The sequence below is a fragment of the Lepisosteus platostomus genome, chromosome 16, assembly GCF_059453375.1.
Source record: "Lepisosteus platostomus isolate fLepPlt1 chromosome 16, fLepPlt1.hap1, whole genome shotgun sequence".
Classification (NCBI taxonomy): domain Eukaryota; kingdom Metazoa; phylum Chordata; class Actinopteri; order Semionotiformes; family Lepisosteidae; genus Lepisosteus; species Lepisosteus platostomus.
The window spans coordinates 7,527,999-7,543,300 of record NC_142626.1 but is presented as its reverse complement, the minus strand read 5'-3'; the positions used below and the strand labels follow the sequence as shown (position 1 = coordinate 7,543,300).

The window sequence follows — 15,302 nt, the reverse complement described above, 5'->3', positions numbered from 1 at the left end:
AGAGAAACATGATCAGATTTTCCCCGGTTCAGAAAAAAAGATCTAAAGTGCTACACCTAACTTTCTTAATTCGATGTATTTAAAGCAGTGAACTACTGTAAGTGTAACATAACATTCAGAAATACAATCGAGAATAGTTTTGTGGTGTTTGTATAGATGAAACGTTCCTAAAACGTATAACGTAACAAAATTAAAGACGATTATCTTTCCACTTGTACCGTATGTCATCGGAAAATACAAGAAGTTTCTGCTTTGTGTAAGGATGGTATCAAAAAGTAATCTAAGTGGTGAGAAAGCTGTGCTCAATGTATTTAAGGGACTTAAAAGTGAAAGGAGATGCTTCATATTGCTTGACTAATTTTAAAAAATAAGTTATAAATGCAGACGCTCCCTCTGTGCCGTGCCGGGTGTAAATATCTAAATATACATTCGTCCCGGGCAGAGGCCGAAGGGCGCCCGGCTGGGGTGCGCGGGGAAGAGCAAGACAGGAGTGAAAGTGGTCAGGGCGGGGTTTAGGAAGGCGTACAGTCTGGGCAGGTATAGATTACACTTTTCTAAAACGTATTTGAAAAATAAAAACGATTACAATCTAATCCTTCCACATTTGATCCCAAAATCCCCAAAAAAATAAATCTAAATGGGTAGAAAGCTATGCTGAAAGTTTATTAAGATACTTAGAAGACAAAGATACTGTATCAATTTATGTTGCATTAGTCTGATTATGATAAAAAAACACATATAATTAAACACGCGTTTGCGATTTAAATCAAAACACGATTTAAATCAATACAAATGTTTATATTGTAACGCATACTGTCCAGCCTCCATTTCTCTATAAAAATTTACTCTTTTACAAATTTACAATTTGTTGATAATAGAAATGTTAGGTTCTCTAAAGCTTTGTGATAGTTGACCCACCCAGGCAGCAAAAGATCAGCTGCACTGGTAAGATGCGACACCGAAGATATGATTAATAACCTTTTAAATCTGAAGGGAGATCTGAAGGGATCCCCCCACACACACACACACAATAGAAGCAGGAAGCGGACGCAGGGACCGTTGTCAGAAGGGAAGAAGGCGACTATTCATTGCTATCAAAAATGACTTAGAATCGATCATGTTGTGATATTTTGAAATATAAAAGTCAATTGATTGTCCATAATATTGCTATTCTATTTTTTCGAAGAAATGTTTGTTAAAAGAAAAGTCCAGCACCAGCTGGGCTTGAACACACAACCTGTGAGCTGGTAATCAGGCACGTACACCAGTAGGCTACAAGGGAAGTCGCATGAAGAGAGAGGCGAAACAGCCCTACACAGCCCTGTCGCAGTACATGAATATAATCATATCGTTATTAATTTCTTTAGATACGCGATTCCATATTATATTAGCAGAAAAGCTTAAAACTACCACTTTTTCACACGCTATTTCACATGTTAGTTAAATACTTTGATGGTTAAAATGTTTAGGGAGAAATGGAATACTGGTGTGTATTTTTCCTTTAAAGTACCGATTCCTGGAATCTGACTGGCTGACACCCTTCTGAAGTGGTTCCATAATATCTGGTATACGGAAAAGAAAGCGTTGATAAAAAAGCCTGGATTCTCATGTATCTGATACAAGTATCTTTTAATACAGTCTTTGCTGTGCTCTTGAGGATCCTTGTGATATTTTGAGCTCTAGTTTCATCATTTTCGTAGTTAGAAATTATGAAATGCCCTGTTAAAAGCAAGGGAGTTTTTATGCCCGTTGAAGTAAAAGAAAATGCCTGACAAAGTAGGGCTTGGACAGATTCCAAGTGCTTCCAAGTGCTTGTACAAATGTGCTAAAGAAATTATACTTTGAGTATACAGCTTGTCCAAAGTCATTCATTATTAATACTACTAGTAATATCTTCGGTAAAGGCTTTGAACCATAAATATTTCTGATAAAGGTAGGTTGTGTACTTTTGTCCAACTGAGCAATCTTGCTGTCATAAAATATACCAACTTTTTAATGACTGATGATTTACATGCTGTAATACACAGTTCAAATTTAAAAGCTCAAATGCTCAAATGCTGTACATGAGAGGTTAAGCTTTATTGGCTTCTCCTGGCGGTTTTACAAGGTGATGCCGGATACTTTCCGGCATGACGTCAAATGACGCGATTAACCCCGTGATACGGCGTGATACCGCGACATGCCCACCGGGGTATGCCGCGAAATACTCCACCCATTTTGAATGGCTGCATCTGTACATTATGATCTTGGAGGAGATCAGATAGAGAGGACAGTAGAGTCTGTGAGCCAGGGACCCAAAGGTCTCTGAGGATGTGTGCCCCATACTCTGGTACCATGATGAGGAGCTGAGTACATCACCACTGCCAATGGAGAGTACTTGCAAGAAATGTGAAAACATTCTCCAGCAGGCTGTGAGGGGTGTGTCTGGAGTGGTGGACACGCCTGTTCATGGGGGGTCACTACCACTGTGATGTCACAGTATCACGGAGAAACATGGTTAGTTTTCTAACTAACCTGGAATCTATATCAATGGTTGTTATGGTCCTCAGTTGGAGAGTTCTTTTTTTCCCTAATTGTTTTCTCTTTTTTCTCTGGGTGCTGCCAATTAATATGTTAAGCAAATGAGGAAGAAGCATTTAAAAGGGGAAAATGAGACTGCAAAAGGGGGAATACTGAGAGATCAGAGATGGTGAATGAGGTTAGTTGAGTGGTGTGTTATAGGGATGGGGGAAAAACATGATGTGTGCTTTTCTTTTATGCTTTTGGTTTGGTTAGTTAGTGTAGATATGAGTAGGACACAGAAGACTTTGTTTTGGTACAGCCTCATTGTTAGACATGACCACCTTTCCGGTTCTAGCCTATTTAGTTGTTTTTTTAGTCAGTTAGTTTGTCGGGTGGGGGGGGTTCTTTTCTTTGTCTTTCCCCTCTCAATTAGAATACAAATGTGCACCTCTGCCTCCCTGTGTTTTTTTTATATAATAAAGTTGATTTGTTTTCTCAAACATAATTGACTCTCTCTCACACATTATAATATTAATTTTAACAGAACTAATGTACAGTACTCAATTGACAATGGAGTCCAACTGTATTAATATTAATGGTATTGATGTGAAATGTACAGATGGAACCCAAGTCTAAAGATTTCCCCTGTGACAAACAAAGTCTGAGGCAGAATTCTGGTTCGTATGGACTCGCTCTCTCTTGACCTGCTGTTTTGTACTGAAGTTCAGTTTCCTGACTTGTACAAAGTGGATACAGTCACATGGTCGATTCCTCTGCCAAAGTTTGATTAAGATTGTTTATTGCTTCACATTTTGATTATGTGTTGTTAGAGTTATAACCTTGCTTGTTTTTGTTTAAATTGTTTATTTTCTTCAAAAGAGAATGTTGTTTTCCTCAACACATATACAATAGCAATCAAAATCTCCAGTTCTCTTACTCCAGTGTTGTTCATTTACATTTTGTATTAATTCCACCATGTGAAGAATAACAACCATAGCTATAACTTTAACAAGACACCATAAAATGTGAAGCAATTTCTATTATGGTTAAAAGTCAAAGTCTCACTCATTCTATTTCCCTATTCCAACCATTGTAGCTCTGAGATGGATAATGACATGATGTTGTATAGTACTGCTGAGCTGGGTGTTGGAGCGAAGACTTGGAAAGAAAGATGTGGATGAGCTGTGCAGATGTTCAGCTGTGCTCCTGTCTTTTTGTCTGCAGGATGAGGAGCTGTGAACTAACAGAGAGATGTTGTGAAGATCTGGCCTCTGCTCTTCAGTCTCAACACTCCAGTCTGAGAGAGCTGGATCTGAGTGTCAATTACCTGGTGAATTCAGGAGTGAAACTGCTGTCTGCAGCTCTGAGGAATCCCAACTGTAAATTAACAACACTGAAGTAAGTGAACACTGGAGATGTATTATTATTGTTTTATTTAGATATGTTAAGACACACAGCATTCCGATTTTCACATGCTTCAAACGTAACACCTAGAAAATACAAAACAAAAAGGATTTTTTGTCTAATGTTATACAAGTTCTTGTCTTTGGGCTCTTTGTAAACATATGGTTACTGAGAGGCTGAAAACACAACCTTTCCCATTTTTTAAAATATATACTGTACAGTATATGTTGTTGATTTATAATTCTAAAGGTACTTTTCTTTAAAATTCATAGAGTCCTTGCAGATTAGAACACTAGGTCTGTCCAGCTTTAACCAGTTTTTTAGTGATTCTCTCCAGTAACGTGAATTATTGGATGCAGAATTTATGCAGATTTTATGAATTTATGCAGATTTGAGATTCCTCAGTTGCTATGGGAGTGCCAGCCTCCCTTTCCATTTGAATCTTACCCTTATCTCTTATATTCCTCCTTTTTTCTAATATTTTATATACATCTGAAAGAATGTAGCTATGGAAGTGAGTTAGGTTTGCAATATTTATCAATTTGTTTATCTCTCATCTTTGAATCTCTTTTGAATCTGGGGTGCTGTCTGTGTGGAGTTTGTATGTTCTCTCCGTGTTTATGTGGTGTTCCAGTTTTCTCCCACAGTCCACAAATGTGCTGGCAGGTTAATAGACTTCTGGGAAAGCTGGCACTGGTGTGAGTGTGTGCCCTTTGATAGACTGGTATCCTTTCCAGGTTTCAGTGCTGCCTTGTGTCCAGTGCTTCCTGGAATAGGCTCTGGGTAACTGTGACCCTGAATTGGATAATTGTTCATTTACAGTGATGTTAATGGATTTCGAATGCTACAATGCATTTATATTAGCCGAGAGTATAAACTTAAGCTCCTGAATAACCATTCCTTATTTAAGTGGTTTAAAGTCAGGGTTCCGTTCTATATGTCTCAAACCCTCAAAATGACTTCACATTACAAATTATTTTCTATGTGTTTAATTTATTAACATTGTAGCAATTTCTTATTTTCATAATACTTTGAGTTATATTAGCAATAAAAGGTAATGTTTTAATACCATAGCAGAGGTCGTCACAGAAAATATTTCATTGGTGTCATTTCCTCTTTCCTCAAAATGAATAATAAGCATTTTAGCTACATCTTCCCCTGTAGTTGTGCCATTCATGTGTCAAAGAGAAATGGCTTGAGCAACATACAGAGCCAAAAAAGTTTGGTGCGGTCTTCTTTGCTTTAAAGGCACACACCTTGTGGATGAATTTTCACCTCGAGCGTTTGCCCACCAGCTAACACACCAGCTAACACAGAAGCAAACTGTATACAAAATGTAAGAATAGTGATTACAAACATTAAATATATACTGTACATACTTGCTTTATACTGTTATACTGTACAGTGTATTAAAACACTCTATGTTCACTACACTGCCCACTAAACCTCTTTCCCACAATTTCAAGAAGGGCAAGGTCACGTAGATGATTCACAGCTGGATACAATTTGATCTAGCAAAAATTCAGATATTTGTCAACATATTTACTAAAATTATCCATCTCAGTAATCTCACTGTGGTAGTCTCACTGTACGCCCCAGTGCTCACTCAATGTTCACACTGCCAGTAAAATAAAAAAACAGTTTCCCACATTGTCACCTTGCACCAAGGGGAGGAAAAGTGCCCGCAATCATTTTTTTCACTGACAGACCAAGTTGTTTAAAACTCCTTCAAAGGGTGTGATGTGTTAACACAAATTCTGCTTAACAGAGACGCTTGTAAGAGCAAGGTGACTTTCTGCTCAGTTGAATAAAGCTACAGTACAGACAAAATTTGCAAGCAGTACATGACTTCTCAAAAGGTAGTTTTGTCTCTCGTGCAAACGCAACAAAGGTTTATTTTTTATAATTCCGAAATTTGAACGGTATACCTCAGGGACTCATTATAGTATTGTAGCGAATACGGTTCACGCAGGAAATCAAAATACCCTCCCCCCCCCCCCGTCCCAGCCGGTTATCACCGCCCACTGTTCCAAAGCCGGATGGTTTCAAAGTACATATGAAATATCTTACTCCAGTTATTAATCCAATCCGTTTTTACTCGTCCGGCTATGTAAAAAATATAGCCAAAAGTATCGTTGTAAAGGTTAAATTCCAAGCTGAAAACAAGATTCAACGTGTTTTCTCTAACTCTTCAGTTTACAGCTTGTCCATGGTCCTTCATTATTCATATTGTAACAAACGGCAGGCATACAGATGGTACAAGCTCAGCGCAGTGACAGTACAGCCCTCTTTCCTCCTCCTTAAAGACTTAAAGAATTGCTTGAATAAAACCTAAATCACAAAACTATCACTTATAATAATTCATCCAGATACACTCACGCCACAGCCAACAACAAGCTATAATAGTGGACTATTTTTATATATTTGGCTATGTAAGAAAAAAAGTAATTCTTTGATTGAGCTTTGAACCACCTGGGTGCAGCCCACTACATGACAGTCCATTGCCTATTACCTCTTTAAGGACAATAATAGATATATTTTTTAATAAACAAACATCAAATGTTTCCAAAATGTCCCCTTGTGATATTTAAGCTGCTTAGTTACACGACTCCATATTAATATTACTATCAAGAGGTATTAAATCAGTATAACTTTTATAAAATTCAAATATTTTAAACATTTACTTAAAAAGTGGTTTTTAACTATCTAAACCATTTCTTACAGCTTTTTAAAGTCACACAATGTTTGAGTTAGGCAGGAACACGTCATTTTATCTTATTTTTTATTTAATTTTTAAAAATAAAAAAATCGTTTGCCCGTCATGATGATAGGCTGTTCTCCACTGTTCTACTGCAGTTGTAAAAAAAAATAATTCCCCCTCCCTTGTTTAACTGAAAGATTTCCATTAAGCTTAAAAAAAAAAACAAATGTCAAAATGCCCAAAATATGTTTTCACAACTCCATATTAATACTACTACCAAGTGGAATTAAATCAGTACAACTTTTTTTTAAAGTAACATCAAGTGGTGTTCTTACTGCTAATTCTTAGAAAAGGATAAAACGTTATAACTTTTTATGAAGTACAGAATATAAACTTAATAATCTTAGAACAAACACGTTAAAACTAGAACCCTTGTAAATTACCAAGTTAAATAATTCAATATTAAAATATTTACGATGAAGGTGGAAGGTTGTGTACTTTTGTCCAACTGAGCAATCTTGCTTTCATAAAATATACCAACTTTTTGTTAATGATTAACATGCTGTAATACACAATTTAAAATTATTAAAAATCTAAAGAGTATACAACTTAAATTCTTAACTGGAAAAAGATTGTCCCTCAGCAGTGACTGAGATTCGCAATTGGGCATTTTCTGGCGCCAGCTCAAATGCTGTACATGAGATGTTAAGCTTCTTTAGCTCCACCTGGCAGTTTTACAAGGTGCTTCCAGATACAATTATCATATTTCAGTTTGCATGCGGAATGATGCGCCATGCCCACTGTGTTTTGACGCAGCGTACTCGGCGCATTTTGAATGGCTGGATCTGTATATTAAAGGGGAACTGCGATGCTTTTTTTACATTTTTGGATTATAATGAATCTGCAATGATAAGTGCATTTCAAATCATAAGGAAACTACCACGTACAAGATAACTTGTAAAGTGTCAATGTATGTGTAGTGCCATATTGCCATCACTGTCTATGATTCAGATTGAGGCATGCTCCAGGCCAAGTCAATTTTGCTACTATGTTAATTCTAAATAATTTCATGAAACCGATACATACAAGACAACATGATTAAGTTTCTTTTAAGTTTTGCAAAAAAAGAAACCTGACAACCAACTAAAACACACTCATTTTTATTTTCATTTCTTGTTCACTTGCAATAACTAGTGAGCAGGAAGGGCAGGGTTTATGGCGCAATTTGCACAAAATCTTCCTCTTGCCCTTGGTGAGACCAGCTGATTCTCATCTGCCTTCGACAACATGGCAACCATGCAGTACTTCCACAGAGTTCATGATTGTGTAATTAATTTTAAATTAGACATTTTGAGATACTATCAGTTTATTTTGTTACGGATATTTAAAACCCAGTCTAAGAATTTGGGACTGCAGTTCCCCTTTTAGATGGTGTGGATCAATATTGCAGGTGGGATCATGATTTTGATTGGGAGCAAGTGGGATTTAGTTCAAGACAGGGCATCACATTCAGACACATCTTTCTAAAGTCCTCCTCATCTCAGTGTGTCTCACCTTGCCCAGCAATAAAACTGTGATGAGAAATATAAGATCCTTGATCTTGTAAGAAAAGCTTCCCCTCTCATTTCCTTGTCTGACATGTTTAATCCTGCTCCTCACTCTCTTGCTCATCTTTTACTTTGTCCCTTTCTTTCTCTTGTCTGTTGTCCATCTGGCTCAATCATTCTCTGACAGTATCTGCCAAACATAACAACAAACAAACATAATCTGCCAGGTGTTTGTCCATTTATTTCTATCTAATGTTTTATCATTTTGTTTGATGATTCCAGTGTTTGCTAATCCAACTAATTTGGTATGAAGAGATCATTGGTATAAATTAAGTAGAGCAGTGGTCCTAGTACAGATCTCTGTGGTACTCCAATAATTAAATCACCGCAGTTTAACTCATATCTTATCTCCTTTTTCTATTTATTGAATAATTCTCAATAAAAACACACATTCTCTTTGCCTGTAATTTGAGAATTAATATTTTATATTGAACTTTATTAAAAATCTTCTGAAAATGTAAATACACAGTATCACACAGCCAGAGGGCGCTCCTTCTCTGTCCTGTCCCTAGTTTCCGGTCTGCTGTCCTTCCTGTCCCTCTCTTTCCCTTGGGCTATATATTTCCGGGTCTTGCACTCTGTCCTCGCTCAGCATTGACGTTCGGATGTCCTGAGACCCGCCTAGCACCGGGGCGCCCCACGTCCGCTCCCTGAGGGCATAGGTTTCTATACGGCATTCCTGAACTCTTTGCACTAATGAGCCCGGGCCTTTTTCCCGTCTTGCCGCTACGCACATGGGTCTTTTTCCGCTCTCCTGCTCCCAACGGTTAGTCCCTTTGGACATCCGTGACAGCCAGTATGTCTGGACTATGAGAGGAAATCAGATCACCTGAGGAAACCCATGATTTGCATAAATTAATTTTGAAAACCACTGAGACATCTGGTGCTCCTGGGTTATTTCTGAAAAAAGATACAAAAAGCATGCTAACCAGTGTGCCAGCCTATTCTTTAGGTAATGCAATTATATTTTATAAACAGTAAAATTGTTCAACATTGTTATCAATGATTGTTTAGTTAGAAAAATATTTCAAATTATATTTTAACCTATTATATTTTACCCTCATTTTTCTTTATTGTTAAATTTGGAATTTTACTTATTTTCTGAGAGTCAGATTAAATGTAATTTGAACAAAGTCCTGTAAATTATTTTTAAGGGCAACAATTTATCACAGTAATATTGTTTATTTTAAAAGTTGATTACTAATACGTTATACTAACACCTGCCTTTCTTATTTAGATGTCTATTAAATATTGTGACAACACATTCAGAAATACAATCAAGAATCACTTGTGGTATTTGTAAAAATGAAACTTTTATAAAATGTATTAAAAATCTTAAAATTGATTAAAATGTATAATTTTGCCATGTGTAATGTCACGAGGAAGTACAATAAGCACCTGATTTGTTTAACGACAGTCTAAAAAAAATAACTGGTGAAAAATGCCAATTAAAAATGTTGAAGTTAAAAGAAATTATTTACATTGCTTGAATAATTTTAGACAGATGCGCTCGGTGCTGTAAGTGCTCAAGCCTGCAGATGGCTCATTCTGTCTTGCTGAGCTCCACGCCTCCTCTCTTTTTCAGTGCCGCCTCTTCTCTGACGGAGCTCAGTGGGCGGTGCGCTATTTTCTCAGTGACCTGCTGATTTGCTTCACACCACAAGAAGACAGGAGAACGGGATTTTTCCCATGCGAAATGCGTGTTGTGTTTACAAAATTAAAGTGTTTAAAAATTTGAAAAAAAAACTTACATCATACAGGTGAAGAAAAATCACCTGTCACATAAAAAGTGTTTTTTATAGCTCTTAAAGTCATGCAATGTCTGAGTTAGAAAGGGACATGTCATTGTATTTTATTTTTGATTTTCTTTAAAAAAATAAAAGCATCAGTTGCCCATCCTGCCGTACAGTATTACAGTATGTTACATTTTTTACATTTTTGAGAGACTTCAGAACACTTCCACTAATGCAAAAAAATGTAGCTATTGAGCACAGAACATCTTTCTTCCGTCAAAAGAATTTCATATGTAGTTTATTGTTATCTGAGTAAAAACAAAATACAGAAAGTTTCTCAAATTAAACACAAACAGAGATTGTGTTATTCTGCTTTATATGGTCAGGTGTTTTGCATACATGCAGTAGCCTTTAAATAGTAATTCTTGCGTTATGAACTCGCTACACCTGGGGTCTGCTTTATTCAAACAAAGGTTTATAAAAATGCAACAAGGTACCAGATATTGTAAAAGTTGTGAACATTTTCAAAAACCACGATCTTTAAAATGCCTGTTGTTTGAAGGCTCTATGTCATTTGTTTGCAAAGTTAATAATAATAATATCACTTTATTAACCTTTTACAATTTCTTGCATTAGGAATTGTCTTTTTACATACCCAAGCTTGCTCTCCATGAGACACACCAACACACACAGATAGGGAGAGAGCCTGGGGTCGGAGCACAGGGTCTGCCATTGTATGGCACCCCTGGAGCAGTTGGGGTTAAGGGCCTTGCTCAGGGGCCCAATGGAATAGGATTCCTCTGCCAGCTGCAGGACACAAACCAGCAACATTCTAGCCACAGATGCAGATCCTTAGCCACAGAGCCACCGCTCCACCCCGTTTTACATCTGTAGCATTGTGTCTCATAAATAAGCGTTGAAATAAGAAAGCGAAGGTTATGAAAACTGGAGAAAACAAATGACCCTGAAAAAAATACAAGAACTTTGAAATTATTCTTTATTATTAATAATAAATTATTATTGTTAATAATGATCAGACATGTTATTATAGTTCAGTTTCAGTGGTCTTTTTAATACCACTTTGTTATTCTCGATTATAATTATAATACATATAATTTCATTTTAATGCTTGTTGTAAAGGCTTGTTTTAAATTGCCCCAATGGAACAATAAAGTATTTTGAATTGAACTGAATTAAACCAGTTGAACTGTTTTATTCTCCCACTGTTGACAGTTTTCACCTGCTCATTCATGTTTTTATTAATATCATTTAACATTGAACAAATGACTCTTTGTGAGTCAGTATAGTGTACACAATATTTAGGATTTTATTTTTTAAAAGGGAGTTTGTTTGTTTGTTTGTTAAAAGAAAGACTTGTACCCTAAGCAAGAATCAAACACAGACTTCTGGGGGGAAGAGGAGCTCTCCAAACCCATTGGTCCAACACACCACTTGGAAAGACAGCTGAAACAGACAGGTCAGAATGTTTCCAAAGTAATCACAAGTCAATAAGTCGATGCAGATTTTTACAAAGAATGTGGAATACAGTAATACTACCAGCTATATAAATATGTTGTATTTAGATCCTAAATTAATATTGTTATTAATGTCTTTTGTTGTGTGATTCCATTTTATATTAAGCAGATTCTAAAAAGTACATTTTTTATTGAAATAACGACAGCAAGTATTCATAGAACAGGTTAAAACATTATAACTTTTCATGACAGGCCTTCTGCACAGCACCTTGGTAACAGGAAGTGATGCAGCAAATGGTCACATGACCACTCCCAGGAGGCTGGTGACAACTGATGTTTTTTTTTGTTGTTGTTGTTGATTTGTGTGTGACAATTCAAATGGGATGCACATGAAAGTTTTTATATAAAAAAATATATTTTTTTGTATATAAACTTAATATATTGTAGTCAGAATGAGCATGTCAGAACCTTTTCAAAACAACCACAGTAAGTGACCGAATTAAAGAGTTTGATGCATAAAATGTTGATGAAGGAAGCGCAATACTGTTGTAAATTTATTTAAGCTACCACTATCAGTCAAATACAGTATATACCATATACTACAGTTTATAATATAATTTTGTTTATATGTACATGATATTCAGAGATGCTATGCTCCTGTTATTTTTATGCTCAGCTACAAAAATGCCCCTTTAGTTAAAGTAAAATTCCTTATTAATATTCCATATTAAGCAGATTTAAACATGCACTTTTGAGAGATTAAAAGAAGCTATCATTTTCACTAACATCTAACAAGTGCATCTAACAACAGCACAAGTGCCACCTGTCGATCATCTTGGGCCAGTGAATCACATGCCACGGTAAAGAGCAGCCCCTCTAACACATTCTGAATGGCTACATCTGTAGTTAGCTGCATTAATGAAATTTCTAATGTAAACATTGAACAGATACTCACCCAGTGCAACATTCTGGCTTGGCCATTCTGTGGAGAGTTTGAAAAGTCCCACAGAGAGGAAACATATTGTTGCTGTTCTTACTTCTTCATCCCAAATGGACAATTACAAGCAAACAGATATGCTGTCTTTTTTGTGTGCAGATATATATTTTTCTTCACCTCCCTTTTTGGACTGCTCTATACATCTCCTGATGCTCTCCGTAGTCCATAGTGGCAACGACTGCTGCTGTTGGGCAGGCATTGATGTCAACAGCTTTCATCAGATGTTTCAGCCCTTTATCCAGCTATCTGAGCTGGTACCTGCAGAAACCTGGTCAGGCTCCACAACTCCTGGTTTATCATGGAACAACCCATCAGTCTGGGGTTCCTGATCGATTCGCTGACAGTGGGTCTGGAACAGCCTTTCCACTGACAATCACTGGAGCCAAAGCTGAAGATGCAGGAGATTATTACTGTCAGCAGAGATATAGCTACCCTTTCACAGTGATACACATCTGTACAAAAATCTCTACAGGAGCTCTATAGGAGCTCAGCAGGATCCGCAGAGGTCTGAGACTGAGAACAGGTGCTGAGCTGCAACAATTGAACTCAACAGAGATGGGTTTGTACATCATTTATATACTGTATGTATTGTGTACTAAACACACAGAAGGAATGTGTAGATACTCTTATGTCATTAAACCTAAAAGGCTATGAAGTTTCTTAATCATTTTTAAATATTGTGTTATGAAGACATAGGGAAAATGTGTACATTTATGTAAGTATTAAACTTAATAGGCTATGAAACAGAAAATTACAAATACAGTCTATTAACATTGTAACTAATAAATACAATTAGATAAAATATATCATTGTTTTCATAACTAAATTGCCTTTTTTTTCTATATTGTGATATTTATTCATTATTATTATTTCAAATATAATACAATCCACTAAAGATCTAAAGACTGCTTCTGCTTCTGTTAAAGCAGAAGAATTGGTATCTAAATGTCATGTGAGACACTGGGGATCTGGATGTTGTTCATTCAGATATGATGATCATCAAATAGAATCACAACAAAAACTACAGTTATGAATATTGACCACAAGGGGAGACAGAACAGGTCATCACTGTCTCCACTGTAGTCATAATCAAAATTGTAACATTTCATTCTGACTAAACCCTAGTTGAAAGTAACTCCATGCAGTTTCTGCAAAATTTGACACTGTAAAAAACACTATCCTTTACCTTCCAGGTGAGCTCTCGGTAGCTTCTAGGTGCTGTCAGTGTACAATTTAATAGGCTATCCATACACTCAAATTATCATTGGTATGTTATAATTATGAGATAATTGACTATCTTGTAATAATTAGATACTTTACTATCTCACAGTTAGAAGATAATTATTTTGGAATTACAAAATACTACATTATATGATTTTTTTTTCCTTTATGTGAGCAATGTGCTCCCATAGTTTCCTCCCTCTATCAAAGTCTTTAAGCACATATATTGGGGCAGCTGCCAATCAACACTGATTGAAAGACACACTATTGACCCAGGCGCCTCTCACTTTCCACACAATAAGAGCTGGTGTGTTGAAGTGTGTGGTGTTGCAGAAGAGGAAACAAAGGAGTGACAGAGCTCCACCACACCTGCAAACCTGGAAAACCACATACTGCAGTTCTCAAACAACCTTGAAACACCTTTGTATTCTCTAGAACCTTGGTTCTCAAACTGTGGTACGCGTACCACTGCTGGTACACGGAGCACCCCCAGTTGCTATGCCAGATGACTGTGGAAATTTGTTGTGTGCACTGAAAACCTGAGACGGGTTTTCATATTTTGCATTTTAATAAAATTAATTTATGTGTCAAATATGAAGCCTACATACAGTACTATGATACAGCACACGCTAATACGTGAGTGGACACAAGAGCTACTATGGAATTCTATAACATTGTATAGTAATGCGTGCTATGAATGTAAGTGACCAATTGTATTTAAAAAAAGTTATCTTCAGCAAATAGGGAGGTAGGAGAATGTGCATGGTTTTGGAACACTGCCAATCTTGCGAGCACAGAAAAGCATGATAGATAGAAAAATATTTAAGGACTGTTCTAGGTTAATTTGAGAAAAATACACCAAACGTCTTTGTGTTTCGCTCCCATGCGCATGAAATAAAAACTTATTTTAACTTCTGAGATGGACTCCTGAAATGGAAATGGGGGAAAATGCAAGCTTGAGGATTGCTAAAGCAGATATGCCCCACACTATTTATGAAGAACTTTGTTTACCATTGGTAAAAGAGCTGACACGTATTATATGTAGAGAACAAGCTGCTAAACAACTCGACCTGCTGCCACTTTTGAATGACACAGTCACTCGTAGAATTATTGATATGGCATAAAGTATGCTGATAGAGTGCGTTAAGATGAGCAGATGCTATTCACTGCAATTAGATGAGTCTGTAGATGTCGTTTAGTTGGCCAATTGCTCGTTTTACGTTAGATACGAGTTTGATGTCATGTCCCATTAGGACGTTTTGTTTCTTTTACCAACAGGAACTGCAGGAGAGCACATATTTCAGCTTCTGAATGAATTTATCAAAGAGAATGGCATCGACTTGAAAAAATGTGTCATAGTTTGTACAGATGGTGCTAGAGCGATAACAGGCAGACACAGCTGTGTAGTTGCACTAATTAGAGAGGTTGCTCCAGATATGAAGTGGACGCACTGCAGCATCCACCGCTAGGCCTTGCCCGTCAAGAAAATGCCTGAGGATTTAAAATCTGTTAGACTCTGTTGTCAAATTTGTGAATTGTATCAAGGCTCAACCAATGAAGTCTGCTTTGCTCAACTAAACAGGCTCACCCCTCTCACTGAAATGGTAAGTGCTCAGTGCTATATTTATTACAGATGCAGCCATTCAAAGTGCACGGCACAGA

At 36.7% G+C, this 15,302-nt stretch overlaps 1 long non-coding RNA gene across 1 annotated transcript; it reads left to right on the top strand.

Annotated features, from left to right (window-relative positions):
- Nucleotides 1-3,595: 3,595 nt before the first annotated feature.
- LOC148646790 (uncharacterized) lies at nt 3,596-11,145 on the top strand. The gene is made up of 2 exons (XR_015927521.1): nt 3,596-3,900; nt 9,800-11,145. It is a non-coding gene; the product is annotated as an uncharacterized LOC148646790 (long non-coding RNA).
- The last annotated feature ends 4,157 nt before the right edge of the window (nt 11,146-15,302 follow it).